Here is a 19,947-nt window from a genome sequence, read left to right as displayed (position 1 = left end):
GCTCATTTCGCTCTGCACCTTTGAAGCTGACCAAGGGGGTGCCGCAGGGCTCTTGCTTGAGCCCCACACTTCAACATTTAGGTTTCCCCCCTTGCCAGTCTCATGAGGTCATACTGTTTTATCCCTGTGTCGTATGCTGACGACACACAGCTTCTCTTCCCATTCAGGACATTAACTATGGCAGTTAAACAGTCCTTTTCCGATGGCATGCGGGCTGTATCACAATGGATGGCCTCGAATTTCCTGCAATGTAATGTAGGGAAAACAGAGGCGATGCTTTTTGGGGAAGCTCCGCTGTTATGGACGCCATATTGGTGGCCATTAGATCTGGGCCCCGTCTCCATCCCCAAGCAGGTAGTGAAAAACTTAGGTGTCCGATTAGACCAAGGTTTAACCTTAAAAGAGCAAGTTAATCAGACAGCTGGCTCTTGTTTTCATGTTATTGGACTACTCCGAAGAGTGTTTCCACTACTTCCGGACTTTACCCGGAAAACTCTTGTCCAAGCTCTAATGCTCAGTCGCTTGGATTACTGCAATGGGCTACTGATCTCCGCTTTTAACAGCTTACTTGGCAGACTTCAGGTGTTCCAAAACAATGCTGCTAGGTTAGTCCTGAATGCACCTCCCAGATCGCCATCACGCCCTCTTTTGAAAAAGCTCCACTGGCTGCCTATCGGCCAACGGATTAAATTCAAAACTTACTGTGTCATTCACAAGGGTCTGCAAAATATGGGCCCCACGTATCTGGCAGAGAAGTTTATCCCCTACGTTCCAGCACGTGCTCTTCGTTCCAGCAATCAATCCCTTCTCTGAGTTCCCCCCATTAGAAGGGCAAGAATGGGAGGAAAGGCTCTTTCTTACCTCGGCCCCTGCCTTTGGAATAAACTCCCGGTCACTCTCGGGTTATGTACGGATCATTCTACATTCATGAAACGGCTAAAAACTTTCTTGTTTCAAATTTAGTGAACACTTCAGGACCATCTACTCCCCTTTCTGTTGATTTGAGCGCAGAGATACTCCTTCGGGAGACGATTCTAGCGCTATAAAAACCCATAAATAAATACATTTGTGTTGGCTGTGTGGCAGGGGACCGACTTGGACTACAGTGAAAGCGATGCCCCCTCCATATTATCCTATTTTGCTGCAAGTTGTTTCCATTTGACCGTATGCTCCAGAATTCAGGACCAGTATTTTCTTAATTTCTATGGTGTCCAAAATTTGAATAGTCAAAGGAAAGAAGGAACAGATAACCTAAAGACTAACCAGAGTAGGGGAGGTGTAGGATTAGGGGGGGGGTTCTAATAGTACGCAGACATATGTACTCTCCGGATATCAATGGCAAAATTATTTTCATATTAACATTTTGTCTAAAACTATTCATTGGGCAGATGGCCGGTGTAGTTTCTCAACCTCCTTTGGTCACAAATTATAATCCCAGTAATTACCTTATCTTTAGTTTGAAGAGTGATTGGCCATTAGAGGCCTTTAAACATTGCCTGAATCCAAATTTTGGCTACAAACAAAGAGAAATAGCAGGGATGCTACTGCAGCTGTGCTTGTACTGGACATCCATCATTATAAAGCAATATTGTCTGTCTATATACTAAAGTAACCATTTGCAGGTTTGTTTGAAAAACACATTCACAGTTTTAAGTGTATTGAGGATGACTGAGGATGAGAGTACACATTTTTATTCAGTTAAATATGATGCAGGGTAATTGCATATATGTCACAAAACGGCAAGCAGCAAGTCGGGCAATTTATGGGTGGGGTGTTTGAACAAGTGTTATCTTCCAGAACGTTTCCAGTCCCCCCCCCCTGTGGCAGAGCTCTTTGATCCATAATCATTAACTTATTCTCGGTCTTTACTGAATTTGCTTGCTTTGTTGGGTTTTCTATTTCACAGTCTTTCTCGAGCTTTCCTTTCATCCAACTGATTCTCACTCCTTTTCATTCACCTTTCATAAGCTGTAATGTAGTTCCTATTTTCCCAATAGGCCCTGCGCATTGGAATAACATAAACAGTAGTATCGACGTAGAAGTGCGGATCTTGCAGGCCTCCACTGACTATGCTAAACTTAATTGGGGTTGTTACCAACTAGCTCAGAGGTCACTGGAAACTTTCTTTACTGAATAGGAAGTGATCAGCTTCCCTGGCACAGCCAAGAAGGGATTCAGTTTTCCAACAACCGTGCAACATGACAACTTTGCTCCTCAGATCAAGAGTCAATATCTAGGGTCGTGTGAAACAATAGACAGCTATTTTACTCAGTCAGTGGTTGTGCAGTTTACTTTCACAATATGTAGAGAATAGAGAGATGGGCGTTTTCAATAAAGGGTAACATTTATTGAACAGTCTTTCTTCTCGTACAAGAGAAATGAATTGCCACAATTGCAAGACTTGTTATTATAAAAAGTACGTACAGTAAGATGAGTATTGCGAAATAATACTGTAAAAGCATTGATATGGTTTCTTAGCCATACAATGGTTTAAAATGAATAAAACATATATACATTCATATATACATTAGGCTAAAATACTCAACTGGTGCTTCTAACTACGCCTACCCCAGTGTACCTGACCTAAGCCTAATACTTGGGAGGGGAGTAAGTAAGTAGCTTTAGGTTAAGTTGGTTTTGCCAAGGTTTGCTTCAAGAATTCTCTCTAAGGGTTTAGTCAACACCATACCTCTGGAATAGAATGATGGAGGTCTGGTATCTCCTTCAGGGGGTCGATATCCCAGTCACCCGCAAGGGTAGACTAGAAACGCCGGAGCTGGATTTCTCTGCAGGAGAAAAGACAGCGTCTCTCTCAGCGCGTCGAGGAGGAGGAGGGGCAGCGTCCGCGGGCAGCTTGCATCTGCTTGGCTCTTGCAGGGGGACGGCTGTTCAGCTCCCAAGTTCACCACACCATCGTTCGCTAGTTAGCAGCGATAGCAGTAGCGTTAGCAGCTATGGTATCATCAGCATAACATCAACTTCAGCAGCAGCGAGACAGCGTTTGCTTAAGGCAACGTTGGTAATATTTATACCTGAAAGGTGCCTTGTTTGACGTAAGTTTTTGGACATAAGACGTCAATAAAGATGTCACTAGGAAGTGATTGTCTATCAGTGCTCATTAAAGTTCTATTACTAATCAAAACATAGCATGCGGGGATTTCCAAGTTGCTGAGTTTATCTTGTTGAAGAACTCGGAGTGTTAATCTAGGAATCTCAGATAGTAACTTCTGCTATGTCATTGCACTAATTGGTTGCAAAGGAAGTGGCAGAGAAAGCGATTCTGAAATGTGGCTCTGTTCGTGTGAGGCCAGAGATGACTTTCTGAATATTGCACTTGAACGGTTATGCCAATATAGGGAATAAATGGATTTATAGCAGAATAGGGGCATAAGGTCACAGTATCGATCAGGGTCCTAGATTAGAACGCGACACCCACTCCACGAATTCATGTCCATCAAATTACTAAAACTAGAGCAATAAGATGCATGTTTAACATTGCCCACCCCAAAATACATATATGCATTTGAAACAGGCGTATATTGTAATACGTGAAAATTTAGGTACTGTACGTTTTTGAAGCATAAAAATCATTCAAAAATTATAGCATATGAAATCAATGAACGATTATGCAAAAAGAATTACACATGAAATATCTCTGAATACAGAAGAAGGGCGAGATAATTTCATCACATATAAATGCATTGCAGTAAAATGTGCTAGAGGCTGGTGTAAAGTTATTATGTCTCTAGATGTATTTAGAAATAGAAGTAGAAGCTTCTGTTCTCTATGAATAGTTTTACTTTAAGCAAAGAATTTTTCGTGCCAAAAAAAGGGTGAATATTAAAAAGTGTTCAATTCAAAAGAATCCTTGCTTGAACGGGGAAATTAGAGTTCCAACGCTTTTAGCAGTTTTTGTTGTTCAAAACTGAAGGCCGAATTCAGAGTTCATGGGAACGCTGTGTGTCGGAATGCTTCTCTAAAGTTATTGTTTCTGTTCGGGTGAGAACATCATATCAGACAGGCTCTCAAAGAATTGGTCTACAAAATCAGGTGACAGTTCGACCAAATTCGATAGTGCTGTAACTTGGCAGGTGTGAGAATGATTGCTGTCATCAAAGTCGGGATCAGCAATGCTCACAGAAGGTCGTACCTGGGTGATGTTGCTTTTGTCACTCGCTCCACTGTTACCACCTAGTTGTAGCACAGGAGTCTCAACGAATGCCGTCATCAGGATTGGTAGCCGCTGGGGACAACACAATGCGTGAGCCGTTATCGGACTTAGCAAAGTATCGATATCCATTGGTACTGCTGATGGAAGTGAAAGACAGGTGTCCAACACGCACTCATCTCCGCATAGCATACATCGAAATACAGGTAAGATGCAGTTTTGCCATATCGGTCTGAATGAAAGGAACCAGGTCATGTTTAGATCTCTCAGCCTGACCAATCCAAGGACTCTAGTTATTCTGTCCCGGTAGCGCACTGCTAGGATTGTTTCTTCCATTCCCATAGGAGTCATGTCTGAGCTGTGGCTTGCCATAACGAAGCAGGAGGGTCAAAAATAAAATCCCTGCTACAAGTCCCAAAAATAGGGGTATGCCGCCAAAAACAGAGTGGACAGAATTTGGAACGATTCCCAGAATTGCTTGAAATGGTGTAAACAGTCCCGTAAAAATCGTCTTAAATATGCCTGGGATGCCTGTGGCACTAGACATGTTAAGGAGTTGGCTCAACATTTCTACGAAATGCATGGGGCAATTTGTTGATAAAAGGTCATGAACCTCCGTAGCTGTCCTTGCAACTAGGAGATCATACGTCTCTTTTGATGACGTTATGGGCACTGTTGTCTGCAAAAGCACAGACTTCATTTTGCTTAAAGTATCAATTCGTATAGAATAGAGATTCAGACGAGGCCAGATGGGAGTCTCTATTTCTCCAGGCCCGCTCGGGAACAATGCTTGCATACAGCATTTGATAATTCCGTGTATTATCCATTCAATGACAGGACTTTCTGACATTGTCAATGGTAATCTCTCAAGTTTTTCGATGCTCAGGATTGTATAGCCTGCTCCTTTCTGTGCCAAGCTGATTTGTTTATCAGTAAGGTTAAAAATGGAAAACAATGACGTTGTGTTGATTAAACGCCAAGGCACCTAGCCTGAACGAGGATTTTGCAGCGTCCAGCCTAATTGTACAATAGAACGTAATTGCGATTGGCCATGCTGTAACATTAGCAAGTCTCTGTCTATTATGTCAAAGGCAGAGGATACAATATTGTCCAACGAATATATTCTGGAGGACAGAGTCATTAACCCATTGTCCACTACAGAAAGTGATTTTTCCAAATTAATACGATCAATTTCTCGAATTTTCTCTGCTGTTTCAATTTGTGTGACTTTCCAAGCCTCGTTGTACACAGCATAGATGCTGGCCGCTATGAAACGTTATTGACGCTGTTTGCGTGGTCCCATAGTAAAATCGCGCAAATCAGCACCATCTTTAAGTAAAGATAAGTGTTGCTTAATTTCAGCCAGTGTGGATGATCCTAGCCATTCGAGGCAGAGTTTCCCTACACTGTATGTTGTTACTATCTCTGGATGTTGTCTCTGGGAGTATCTAGGGTCTTGTCTGGTCATTTTTAACCCCTGTGTTTTATTCAGGAATCTATCTTGACAGTTGTTTGTGTCAGTAGGCCAGATTAACCACTTTTTCCAATCAGGATGTGTTCTGTTAAAATTTAAAATTTTAGTTACGTCTATCTTAATATCTGTTGTTACATTTTCAGGTATTGGCTTCGGAATAGACGGTTTGTTTAGGTCTTTGATCTTAGCTAGGCCAAGACAGGATGTTTGGTGAATTGTGTCATTTAAAAACATCATTTGTTCTAGTATCATGCAGGTTCTGAATAATGCTTCTAGGCCTTGTACCTGCCAATCCTTCGTACCCCAAACGGTTTTTATTTCAATGTTATTTTTCCAATACTCAAAACCAAATGTCATCATTTTTTCATAAAATGCTTCAGAATATATTAATTTAGTGTTTGTCAGCATTGTTTTCAATCCTGTTTTATCTAACAGTTTGTAATAAAACGTTTCTGCATCACTGGTGTTAAACCCTGAGAAGTACTTGAATTTCTCAACGAATGTTTTAGAACTGCTTTTAGGTGGTGTAGCACAATGTTCCCATTGATTATACTTAAAAACATTTCTAGGCTGTGCAGATTTATGCAAGTAATGATCGCCATAATGTATAAAACAGAACAACTGTTCATAACTAGACGAACCTTGTAAATAATCATGTTCTGTGAATCTAGCTGACATTACTAAATCAGACATCATGTCATTAATACTGTTAAAGTCCCAATCATCAGAGAATGTACTAGGTTTTACAAAGTCACTTAAGGAATCCTTCAGTTGATGAGGATACTTAAGGATCTCGACCGGACCATAGATTTCATAGTCAGTTTTCTCCCATACTACCCCACCAGGTATTGGAATGGCTGTGACATTTACTGTTGACAGTCCTCTTTTCTTCACGTGGGATGATCTGTGTTCTTTGAGGACTACGTTGATGTTCTGACTTGCTGTGTCCAATCAATTGTAATAAACTTTCCTAAAATTAAAACTAAAATTAGGCATAGTAGGAGTATGAGTACCCCTGAAATAATCCAATGCTCAATCAACGGTGTATCCAGATATAATTCTTTGATTTGTAGAAGGAGTCCCATTGTATTTTCTTTAACCCTTTCGATGCTGATGACGAGCTCAGCTCGTCATCACCCACGGGTGTCGTGTGCTGATGACGAGCTGAGCTCGTCATGACACCAGCAAAATGGTAAATTGCAACACAGCGCAAAAATCACCGCAGCAGCGATGCGGTTAAGAGTCTTTTTTGTTTCTGGCATCACTTAGGGGTTACTTTGATCCTCGGAAAAGTTGTCGAAGTCGATGAAATAACCTGAGGCAGTTCTGTCAATTGTTGGAATTGTTCTTTCAATCTGTCTTTCGGTAGCACTTTCTGATGCCACATTATTGTAGACTGGTGTTTCTTGACGAACTGTTTCAATCTGTGTCTCAAGAGGCACGAGTTCCATGGCATTATTGCATAGTCCTTCTCTGTGCACTGCAGGCTGATCGAATGTGATTAGTCTTTCAGTTTGAACCTCTTAGATTGTTGCAAGTTTGGGTATTCTGTTGTTTCTTGGGAGTCCACTGGGCCTACTGTTGATTATAGGCCACATGCTTGTGGTTTTACCAGGTCGATAGATACAACTCTGTTCTCCTTTTTACCAGCAAGGGGTGGTAGTACAACTGATCTTGTTCCGGTGACTGCCAAGACAGGTACTGCTTTTCTGTCAGAAGGCCCAAATTCCTTCTTCACCGCGATTTTTTCTCTGACTAGATCCCCAATCTTTGGAATCCAGACAGGCCTTGCTGGGGCTGTTGCTTGTGGTGCCTCGTCAGTGGTAGCTGGCTGTTGCTTTAACTTCATGTTGCTTAAGGATTTTCTTGTTTCATTCAAGTCCTGTAAAACAGCCAAACTATCTTTGATGTCAAAGTCTGTTTTCTTATCTTGTACCACTGATAATTGACTATCTAAGTCCTGAATTCTCATTCTAATTCCGAACAATAGTTCGTATGGGCTGAAACCTTTTAGAGAATTTCTTGGCAAATTGTTAAGACTGATTTGGACACTTATTAGATGTTTGACCCACCCAGCGCCTGAACCTAATACCTTCGCTGTTATAGATCGCTTTATGTCCCGTTTTTTTCTTTCTACCACACTATTCCCTTCGGGGTGTGACGGACAAGAATACCGCAACCCAATTCCCATGCTGGCCAAGGCCTCCTTATAAGCTCGAGAGCTGAAAGCAGGACCCTGGTCAGAATGGAACGTGGCAATTGGGTATGTGCCGATAAAGACTCGCAGATCTTTTATAACCGTTCTGGCGTCAGCCGAGCGCTGGAGGCCACAGTTTTTAAGTGTGTTTAGCCTTAATGATTAATAGGACGCAGGATGGGGTGTACACACCGTTACGCTGTTTCTGATTGGTAGCCGGTAGCATAGTTCACTACTGCGATCCCTGTTGCAGTTTTCACAGTTGTTTGCATATATTTGGTGTTGTACACTCATTCCCGGCCACCAGTATACTGATTGTAATTCAGTCAGGGATTCCTTGATCTTTCTGTGCCTAGGACCCAAACCCATGTGTGCGTCTATTAAAAATATTCTCCTGTTCGTGTTTGGAATGACCCTATCCCCCACTCCAGGGATTCGAGCAAAAGGAACGGAGTTTGCATCAATTACGTATGCATAATTGAGTGGATAGTTCACGGGCAGTGCTGCACAGTTGCCTTTTACGGTCGTTTTTACTGCCAGCATGGTTTCCCCGTCTATTTTTTTTTTCTGCACGCTTTTTTGTGGCTACGGAAGCCGGTTTAGTTGCTTCCGCTGTGGCTGTATTAGCCGATAAATTCCCTGCAACCTGAACGCCATCACGTTGAGGACTCTGTGCGTGTATCACGTGAGTCTTTTGTAGTTCTTTATGTAAAAGAGCTACCTGTTTCCAGAGCAATTTATGCTTTATTGTGGCACCTGTGTCATCTTTGTAATCGTTTTCAATCCACCTCTGCAGTTTATTGTTGTAAGAGTTGACGCAAAAATGAGAATCGCACACGATTAGTGTCGGGAATTCACGTTCTGCATTTTCAAGCGCCATCTTTAAACATCTGATTTCAGCTCTCTGAGCCGAACAGTACTTTACTGATTCAGTTTTTGTTACTTTCGGTCTGAATTTACCGCACAGCCAACTACCTTTAACAATCGCACACGCTGCATCGTAGGATTTGCTCTCTACGTTGAAATGCTGTACAAATCTATCTGTATAGATTATACAGTCGTAATGTGGGAGAGGCAGAAGTTCGATTGGCAGAGGATATTCTTCTTCATATTCTAAATCATTCAGTTCTTCGAATTGCGGGGCGAAATAGTATTTCACATCTTCCGCTCCTAGAGAATCTACACACTGTATCCATTTCGGATCCAGTGACACTGTAGGCAGGTTTACTGGGCTGAATAGCGCCTCGAAGGCGGATTCCGCTGTGAGGATATTAATCCTTTTACCATGTGCTAGTTCTCGTTTATTTGCTAATGCAATTTGCACTGCTTTCACAGTTCTTTCTGTGTGACTGAATGTTTTTTCTGCTTGTGTGTACAAGTGAGATTTAATTGAAATTGGTACCTTTTCTCCCTCATTAGAGTTCAGGTACGTGAATCCGCATCCTCCTGGGATGACTCGGATTACAAGATCGCGTGTGTTGTCACGTGTATCTAATTTTGTTTTTGCTAACATGTCTGTTTGCAATGATCTCAAAATTTCTGTGTGTTTTTGAGTCCAATTGATTTGTTTAAAATCAGGTTTAATTAGTTCGTAGAGAGGTTTAACCCTCTGCATAATTTAGAATGTAAGTTCTTCCAAAATTCAGAAAACCTAGTATGGATTGTAAATTCTTCCGCGTTTTTGGAGCTTGGAGTACTGCGCACTTCTCTAAGAAGTTGTCCGCTTGGCTTTTTCCTTCACTTGATAATTCGTATCCTAAAAATAATACTGTCAGATGGGCAATTCGAGACTTTTTAAAGTTGAATTTGTAACCCTCTGCTGCGAACCCAAGTATAATGGTGTTCTCTCTTTCCCAGTGAGTATCCAAGTCGTCGTCTGTGAGATAGATATCATCTACATAAGATAATGCCTCATCATCATATAATTGTAGTAACTCTGTTACTCTAGCTGAGAATAGTCCAGGGCTGTTCTTGAACCCCTGTGGGAGCCTACAGAAATTTTTCTGAGACCCCATTACGGAGAAAGCGGTCAAATACCTGCTTTCTGGTGCAATGTTTTGACAAAAGAAACCATTCGATATGTCTAATGTCGTTTTGTATTTTTTCCTAACTATGTTGTTCATTAGGGCTGCACTATGCGAGTTTTGTACTGCAAAAGTTTTGCAACATGCATTAAGGTGTCTGTAGTCCAAAACTAGACGATATGAATTGTCTGGCTTGGAGACAGGAAACCAAGGATTGTTCATTTGAGAGGTGCATGTTTCAATCACCCCCTGGTATTCAAATTGATCTAAGATCTCCCTGACTTGTTTTTTAGCTTCTTGCTTAATGGGATACTGCCGTTGGGCAGTTGGTTCACTTTTTAACTGGATTTTGTGAGGAGGTGAGTCCTCATCCCATCCTACATGATTTTTATATAATGCCGGAGCTTGGCCTACTGCCCATTTCCTTGCATAAGTATATTTTTTGTGAATCGGAATGTGATTCGAGAAGGCAGGCATAATCATTTCTTCGCCACGAGGGCACTCCCTGACAAACTCTGGGGGCCAATCTTTTTCAGCTAACAGAATATCATAGCCTTTTGAGAGTTTTTCCCAAAATAGACCTCTTATTTTCCTAGTCCTATCACCCTCTATACGCAATGTTATTTCGTATATTTTAAGGGGCTCGCTAAGTCTGGTGTCGGCAGTTTCAACCTGAATGTATTCATTTGTGTCCACTGACTCCAGATGACTCATCAAGATCTTGCGGGCTATACTGATTTCTGCTGCACTGTCTAACATTGTCTGTGCCCACTCCCCGTTTTTCAACTGTGTCCTCAGTATTCTCGGCATGGTTGATTACTCTAATACTGGCTACCTTCTTTTTTGGAAATTGAAATTTTTTACTCTGAGCAGGTTCCTTGTCTTTGGACTTGGTGTGCTCTCCTGGGTCTGACCGTCCTCTTCTTTCTGATTTCTGCGAAAAAGATCGAGAGTGACGTGTATCAATATTTTGATATCTATCAGGTTTTTTCAAATTATCCCTATTTCTAAGGTTGTATCTTTTCTCAGAGGGCTCCCTCTGGGGAGACTGGTGTTCTCGAGTCGGAGTTCTGTCCCTCCGTCGAGGAGACCTTCCTCTGGACTGGAAAACTTTTTCCTTGGGGAGTGGATTGTTTATTTCCATCCCAGCTCTTTTTAGGAGTGTTTGAATTACTTTTAATAAATAATTTTTCAGGATTTTCGAGCAGTTGGGGTTTGACTGGTTTCCCACCCAAGCTGTCTCTACCTAATTCTTCATAGCATTTCTCTAGGATTTTGGCAAGCTCAATTGGCTGATCTGTTATATCTGTTTCCTTCAACTTCTGGCGGATCGCCGCAGATGCTGCTTCTCCTTTTATGTTGGCTAATAATATAGCCGAGACCTGCTTGAAATCTTTCAGTAATTTCATACCAAGAGTTAAAGCCGGTTCTGGACCGTATTCATTTTGAATCTGTTTTAGCACTTCTGGTATTACCGCCATAGACGGAACACCATGTGTTTTTGTGTAAATGGAAGCAAAGGCTGTACCCCAAGTGTCACAGTCCTCCACGTGTGGTGCGATTCCCATAGGAAGGCAGATGGTCAAGATTCTGTGTTTCTCGATAGGGGTAGTATCCGGAAATACTGCCTCTATTTGAGTGATTTTCTGCGCTAACCAGAAAGGAATTTGTTCACGTTTTACGGGTGTTTTACCAAGACATGACTGTATGTTCTGTGGTGTAATTTTATTAGTGTTCCCCTGATGAGGGGTCAGCTGTGGTACATTAACAGCTGGTTGGACTGTTGCAGTCCGCATTACTTATTGGACTAATTGCCTATGTATTTTAATTAGTGTTTTTAGCTGTACTAACAGCTCTTCTTTTGACATTTTTGCAATGTCCGGGGGTGGTGTGTAGCTGGCTAGAACCGGCCACGTTGCTCCTGGTCTACCTAGTGGACCGAGCCTGGTAATATGATCATTATGTTTTAGGGCGCCATTAAACCGGAGCAGGTGCTCTTGGAATTTTAGTGGGATTTCAGTCTCCTCGAAAGGAGCGTACTCATCCGGAGGTTTCTCTATTTTGTAATAGTGAAACTCTTTTGTTCTAGCGTTTGCCGCTGGAAAGTTTATCCATGAATAGAATACCTCTGTCTGCCGATATTCGTGTGCCTCTATCACGAAAATTACTGTACCACCTTGTGGTGTCAGTCCGTTTTCTATAAGTTTTAAAGTTATAGATTTTCTTAAATGTACCGGGATGATAATTGCATCCGGGCCAGTAGTCCCGTCGGGACCCTGCTGAGTCGCATCTGCTGCGGCATCAGCTCCGTTTTCTAAGTCTGCCATTTTATTGTCAGAAAGGTTTTTTCAGAGTAGGTCTCCAAGGAGACAAAGATTAGGTGCACACTATTTTGGAACACTGTATCCTTGAACGTTGAATAAACCAGAGCTTTACATAGGAATCTCTTCCTACTGAGTTCGGGCGGATTTTAACCTTTCACCCACTCCAGACGTCTATTGGAGTATTTACGGGAGAAAGGGGTCTGTGTGAAAAAATGCACGACTGAGTTACTCTAACGTCTTGCGTTAGTTTATCGCCTTACCAAACGTTTATACGGACCACGGCTGCGTACACTTTTTCTACAATAAAACCACCACTCACAACCATCCTCAACCTACTCTGCGAAGATACTGGAACAAAATCTCCATCGACCAGATCTCCTCATCGCTTCTTCAAAACCCCCCTGCCCACTCCTCAAACCCCGACCAAGCAGCCATTAACCTCACCCAATGGCTATCCAACAGCGCCGACATCCTAGCACCGCTGAAAAAACGTCAAATCAAACTAGGCAGCAAAAACGCCTCCTGGTTCAACGATGATCTTAAGAAATCGAAGAAACTCTGTCGCTCTCTCGAAGGCCTGGAAAAAAGACCCAAACACCAGCACCAGGGACGCCTTCAAAAACGCCACCCGCATACACCACCAACTAATCCGATCTGCCAAGAAAACCGCATTCAAAGACCGACTAGACAACAACGCCCACAACAGCAAGGAATTATTCAACATTGTCAAAGAATTTACCAACCCCTCAGCCAACTCCAATGATATCACCCCCTCTCAAGCCCTCTGCGACTCCCTAGCCTCGTTCTTCCACAACAAAATCGCAGACATCCACAACAGCTTCGACAACCAACCCGGTGACCATCCCACCCAACCTTCTGCCGTACCTCCACCCCCCTTGAACATCCTTAATAACTGGAACCCAATCTCCACTGAGGACACCATCCACCTGATGAACTCCATCCACTCAGGATCCCTCACAGACCCATGCCCTCATCACATCTTCAACAAAGCAGACTCCATCATAGCACCACACCTCCGAGACGTCATCAATTGCTCCCTCAACTCCGCGACCTTCCCGGAAAGCTGGAAACACGCCAAACTCAGCGCCCTTCTGAAAAAACCCACAGCGGACCCCACCGAACTCAAAAACTACCGCCCCATCTCGCTCCTTCCATTCCCGGCCAAAGTCATCGAGAAAGCCGTCAACAACCAGCTCGCCGCCTTCCTCGAAAGCAACAAATCCCTCGACTCCTCACAGTCCGGCTTCCGAGCCAAACACAGCACGGAGACCGCCCTCATCGCAGCAACAGACGACATTCGAACTCTACTGGACAATGGAGACCTCGACCTCTCCGGAGCCTTCGACACAGTCTGCCATAGCACCCTTCTACAGCGCCTCAGAAACATCGGAATCCAAGGAAAAGCTCTGGAATGGATCACCTCGTTCCTCACCGGAAGAACCCAGAGAGTCCACCTCCCACCATTCAACTCAGAGGCCACTGAAGTCATCTGCGGCGTACCCCAAGGGTCCTCACTCAGTCCCACCCTCTTCAACGTATACATGAGCCCCCTCGCGACCATCGCACGCCAACACAACCTCAACATCATCTCCTACGCGGATGACACCCAACTGATCCTATCACTCAACAAAGACCCTAACACCGCCAAAACCAACCTACATGAAGGAATGAAAGAAGTAGCCGAGTGGATGAAGCACAGCCGTCTGAAACTGAACTCAGACAAAACAGAAGTCCTTATCTTAGGTACCTCCCCCTCCGCTTGGGATGACTCTTGGTGGCCAGAGGCCCTTGGAAAAGCACCCATCCCAACGGACCACGCACGGAACCTGGGCGTCATCCTGGACTCCTCACTCTCTATGAACAGACAAGTCAACGCCGTTTCACCATCATGCTTCAACATTCTCCGCATGCTCAAAAAAACATTCCGCTGGATCCCCACCGAAACCAGAAAAACAGTCACCCATGCACTGGTTACAAGCCGCCTGGACTACGGAAACACCCTATACGCCGGTATCACAGCAAAACTCCAGAAAAAACTCCAACGCATCCAGAACGCATCAGCCAGACTCATACTAGACATCCCGCGTAAAGACCACATCTCTAGCCACCTGAAAAACCTCCACTGGCTCCCCGTCAATAAGGATTACTTTCCGCCTCCTATCCCACGCACTCAAAGCACTTTACGAACTTGGACCCGAATGCCTCAACACACGACTTTTCTTCTACACCCCCGCTCGCCAGCTACGATCTTCCAACCAAGCCCTTGCTACCGTTCCTCGCATCAATAAAACCACCATGGGAGGTAGATCCTTCTCCTACCTCGCAGCTAAAACCTGGAACTCACTCCCCACTCACCTTCGTCTCACTCAGAACCACCTAGCATTCAGAAAGCAACTTAAAACTTGGATATTTGACAAGTAATTCCCCACCCTTCTTCAAGCACCTTGAGACCCTCCGGGTATGTAGCGCGCTATACAAATCTCCTGACTTGACTTGACTTGTAGTTCCTATTTTCCCAATAGGCCCTGCGCATTGGAATAACAAACAGTAGTATCGACGTAGAAGTGCGGATCTTCCAGGCCTCCACTGACTATGGTAAACTTAATTGGGGTTGTTACCAACTAGCTCAGAGGTCACTGGAAACTTTCTTGACTGAATAGGAAGTGATCAGCTTCCCTGGCACAGCCAAGAAGGGATTCAGTTTTCCAACAACCGTGCAACATGACAACTTTGCTCCTCCGATCAAGAGTCAATCTCTAGGGTCGTGTGAAACAATAGACAGTTATTTTACTCAGTCTGTGGTTTTGCAGTTTACTTTCACAATATGTAGAGAATAGAGAGACGGGCGTTTTCAATAAAGGGTAACATTTATTGAACAGTCTTTCTTCTCGTACAAGAGAAATGAATTGCCACAATTGCAAGACTTGTTATTATAAAAAGTACGTACAGTAAGATGAGTATTGCGAAATAATACTGTAAAAGCATTGATATGGTTTCTTAGCCATACAATGGTTTAAAATGAATAAAACATATATACATTCATATATACATTAGGCTAAAATACTCAACTGGTGCTTCTAACTACGCCTACCCAGTGTACCTGACCTAAGCCTAATACTTGGGAGGGGAGTAAGTAAGTAGCTTTAGGTTAAGTTGGTTTTGCCAAGGTTTGCTTCAAGAATTCTCTCTAAGGGTTTAGTCAACACCATACCTCTGGAATAGAATGATGGAGGTCTGGTATCTCCTTCAGGGGGTCGATATCCCAGTCACCCGCAAGGGTAGACTAGAAATGCCGGAGCTGGATTTCTCTGCAGGAGAAAAGACAGCGTCTCTCTCAGCGCGTCGAGGAGGAGGAGGAGGAGGAGGGGCAGCATCCGCGGGCAGCTTGCATCTGCTGGGCTCTTGCAGGGGGACGGCTGTTCAGCTCCCAAGTTCACCACACCATCGTTCGCTAGTTAGCAGCGATAGCAGTAGCGATAGCAGCTATGGTATCATCAGCATAACAGCAACTTCAGCAGCAGCGATACAGCGTTTGCTTAAGGCAACGTTGGTAATATTTATACCTGAAAGGTGCCTTGTTTGACGTAAGTTTTTGGACATAAGACGTCAATAAAGATGTCACTAGGAAGTGATCGTCTATCAGTGCTCATTAGAGTTCTATTACTAATCAAAACATAGCAAGCGGGGATTTCCAGGTTGCTGAGTTTTTATCTTGTTGAAGAACTCGGAGTGTTAATCTAGGAATCTCAGATAGTAACTTCTGCTATGTCATTGCACTAATTGGTTGCAAAGGAAGTGGCAGAGAAAGCGATTCTGAAATGTGGCTCTGTTTGTGTGAGGCCAGAGACGAGTTTCTGAATATTGCACTTGAACGGTTATGCCAATATAGGGAATAAATGGATTTATAGCCGAATAGGGGCATACGGTCACAGTAACGATCAGGGTCCTAGATTAGAACGCGACAAAGCCTACTCTCCCTTTTCTGCAGTTTGATCTTGTTTTTTATTTTGACTTTGTCATGCTACTTATCTCTCCGCGACTGCCCTGAGTTCACCCTTTTTCTCTTCTGATATCCTTTTTTGGGTCTCGCTGGAAAAGCATCCGTAAGGATGCATCCAGCTGGAGACCAGTAGCGATCACTGTGGGAGGAATGACGGACCAGAGGGTGCACTAGCATTTCCTCTCCTGGATTCGTCTGCGCGAACGCGCACGTCGCGTCCACGTCCCGCGCCGTATACATCGCAGACAGACACTCGCTCACACACACACCCGCTCCCCCACAGTCACACACACGCACTCCAAGACACATACATACACACACGCACGCACACACGCGCGCACACACGCGCACACACGCGCGCACACACACACACACACACACACACACACACACACACACACACACACACACACACACACGCACACACGCACACACGCACACACACACACACACACACACACACACACACACACACACACACACACGCCGCCCCCCCCCCCCGCGCGCGTACATGCTTGCTTCCCCCCCCGCGCGCACATGCTTGCTTCCCCCCCCGCGCGCACATGCTTGCTTCCCCCCCCGCCCCCCCCCCCCCCCCGCCCGCAGCTCATCAACGCACTCACCGGCTCTCCTCAGCTGCAGGGCCCGGCAGCAGGACTCTTCTTCCCTCGTTAGGCACCGGGGCGCAGGGTAGGCTCCTGCCTGCTCCGGTGCACGGCTCCAATCGCGGCTCTTCCGTGGGAGACGGGGTAGGCTCCCGCCCTCCTACTTCCTGTTTCCTGTTGTCGCGCCGGCCTGCCTGACTTCCTGGTCGCAGGCCGGCAGAGTAACGAGGAAGTTTTGCGGTATTTATTTATTTAGTTATGCAATTTTATATAGCGCAGACTTTACCCGAAGGCGGTATTTTTTATGTATTTATGCATTTTTATATAGCGCGGACTTTACCCGAAGGCGGTATTTATTTATTCATATATTTATGCATTTTTCCTTTGGGTAAGAGCCTTTAACACCCGTGCTCGATGTTTTCAGTTGCTCCGTTTGTGTAAACGGGGCTGTAATTCTAATCTCCTCACAGTTGCTATCCATTCAAAAACCGAGATCAGATGTCAGACCCTGTTTTCGTTTTTAAGGTCATTTTCTTTCTCAGACTTCAAATTGAAAAGATTTTTCATGTCCCCCAAAACCATCTCGCTTTGCTGCGGAGCCTGCCCCTTTAACAATTCTCATTCTCCACTTCGCTTTTAACTTCCTCATGGGCCCGTAGCTGGAAAAGATCAGCTGTTGTGCTCTGATCGGAGCTGCTGCAATCACACATGAAGCTTGTTTTTGAAGCGCTCCCCCCCCCCCCCCCACAGACATGCGGAAAAGCAGGCGGCTTCCAATTCGAGCTTCGGGAGGGCTGTCTGTCGTGAACAAGACCTCTTGATGAAAGAGATGCTTGTCCAGCCCTATGTTGCATTCTACAAGGTATGCACTTTTTTAATTTTATTTTATGCATTTTTAAAAAGCGCGGACTTTACCCGAAGGTGTCAGAACACTGTACAATAGAACCAGTTACGTTACATAGGAGAAACTGTTACAGAAATGGAACAAAGTTAGCAGGCCATAGAGTCAAAACAGCGCAGGCAAAAGGCACACATTATTGAACACAGAATGTACAAACAAATATATGAGTATATATGACATTTACAAGGACTAAAGAACTAAAATATATCTGTTGCCGCCACCTCAGTGGAGTAAGCACACAATTTTGGATGTCCCCACTCTAAGTCAGGGCATTAATAAGAGGCTCGGAGGAGTTCTGGGAAGAGATGTTGATTTAGGCAGCAAGATTTGACCAGTAAATAAATCGGAACGGAAAATGTGAAATACGAAGCGGTCGCACTTCACTGGCAAAGCACTCCGTCCCCACTGTTTACAAGAGGACTTCCAGATTGTCAGGTCATGTTTGAAATCGCTGATGCTTGTTCATGTTGTATGTGTCCTGTACATGCTGTGGCTGGATGGTGGGTGAAACAGGGTGACATAACAAGGAGGTCCTTCCAGAGGCTGGCTGAACATGATTTTTGTAATGACGGCACTTTGTCATTTTTATTGAGTTTGATATGGAGACTTAAGACGCCTCTTCATTAAACCCCACTTTAATAAGCATTACTAACCTGCCTCCCCATCAACAGCCCCCATACAATTTGTATACTGTCGTTTTGAAATCTTTTAAAGTCAGGGAAGGCTGTAATTATCTTTGCTTTTAATTTGTATTCTATAATCCGTTACTGTAATGGTTGCATTGATGAGTTTTATTTAGTTTGATGGCAGTAAGGACCTTCACAGTTTTTAGGTCTCGCTGGTCCCCCGAGGTCCTTCTTCCTCAGCAATTGCCTGCTCTCTGTCCCCTGGATTCTACACTCCAGAACAAGATGCTGAGTTGTTAAGATACAACAGAATCATAACAAACAATTGGAACACAAGAGGGGAAGAGTGGGCCTAACTAATAGTACTCTCGCTAGCGGCTTAGATAATCCTTTTATGTTACCTTAGACTTTCACATTACCGTGTCATATCTAGTGTGTGATATGTGCGCATGACCAGACTGTGTGTGGATCTGTTCTTGTATTTTCATCGTAATAAAATACAATGAACATAATCTACACAAAAGTTATTTACAAAAGTTTAAGCTATTGCCATTATAATTTACAATAACCTTTTTTTACGTATTAATTATTAAAAAAATTACAAGCCATTGTTATTTGTAATATCAATACATCTAAGTCCTGTAAATACAACACATATTGCGTTACAAATGCTATAGGTGTCTCATTTGCGAAAGTTAAAACTATTGGCATTGTAAATGACAAAGCTATTAATTTAGCTATTTTCAAAACCAACACGTAAATAAAAAAATGGTCATTTACAATACCAATAGCTCAAACTTTCCTAATGCGAGACCTATTGCATTGCAAATGCTTGTTTCCCCTCATTTTCATTTTCTTTCCTGGTCTACTACTATCTTTTATCGAAAAATTGACCTCCCATCATTGTTTAATTTTAAATTCCCTTCTATCCTGAACAGGTCACACACTGAATCATCTCTCTTGTGCGTCAAATCTTTGAACACTTCCAGCTGCTTATGCTTAATTACTGATGCATTTGGGGTTACATAGCATTCTCTGTCCAGGGCTCGAAAAATCCCCAAAATTGTACTAGTCCTGCAGGACTAGTACCTTGAAAAATCTCCTCGACCTAACTGCAACCTACTTGACCTCAGTCTCTGAAAGCGGAGCAAATGTGACAAAATAAGATTTAAAGGCACCTTTATTGCTCATTAACTTTGTGAGCAATAAAAATGCCTTTAAATCTTATCTTGTCACAATTGCTCCTTTTTCACAGACCGTGGACAAAAGTTAGATTGTCTTCCTACTCGCCAGAAAGGGCGAGTAGGACCTAAAAAAAGCTCGACCTTGTTAAATTTAGCCCGCATATGCGAGATATCGAGTGGATTTTTCGAGCCCTGCTGTCTTTTACTGGCTATAAAAGACATTTAGGATCAATGAAAGCAAGTTGAGGATCTCCTCTGTTTTCATGTGACTATTTGCTTCAGCGGATTCCACCTTTTTCCTCTGATTCAAATTAATCTCACCTTTCTCTTTTGCTGCTATCCCTTGATTTTCACACCCTTTTCTCTCTTCCTTCTTTTCTCTTCCCTTCTATTTTTTCTTATTGCTATAACCACTCTTATTTC

The 19,947-nt window shown here is 43.6% G+C and overlaps 1 protein-coding gene across 2 annotated transcripts in view; it reads left to right on the top strand.

The window, feature by feature from the left end:
- SPRYD3 (SPRY domain containing 3) overlaps positions 1-19,947 on the top strand; it is a 431,115-nt gene that overhangs the window by 202,815 nt on the left and 208,353 nt on the right. The gene's annotated exons all lie outside the window — the stretch shown is intronic.

The sequence above is a fragment of the Lissotriton vulgaris genome, chromosome 1_1 (assembly GCF_964263255.1).
Source record: "Lissotriton vulgaris chromosome 1_1, aLisVul1.2, whole genome shotgun sequence".
NCBI classification, from domain to species: Eukaryota; Metazoa; Chordata; class Amphibia; order Caudata; family Salamandridae; genus Lissotriton; species Lissotriton vulgaris.
The sequence above is the reverse complement of the archived record's forward strand: the minus strand, read 5'-3'. Positions and strand labels throughout refer to the sequence as shown.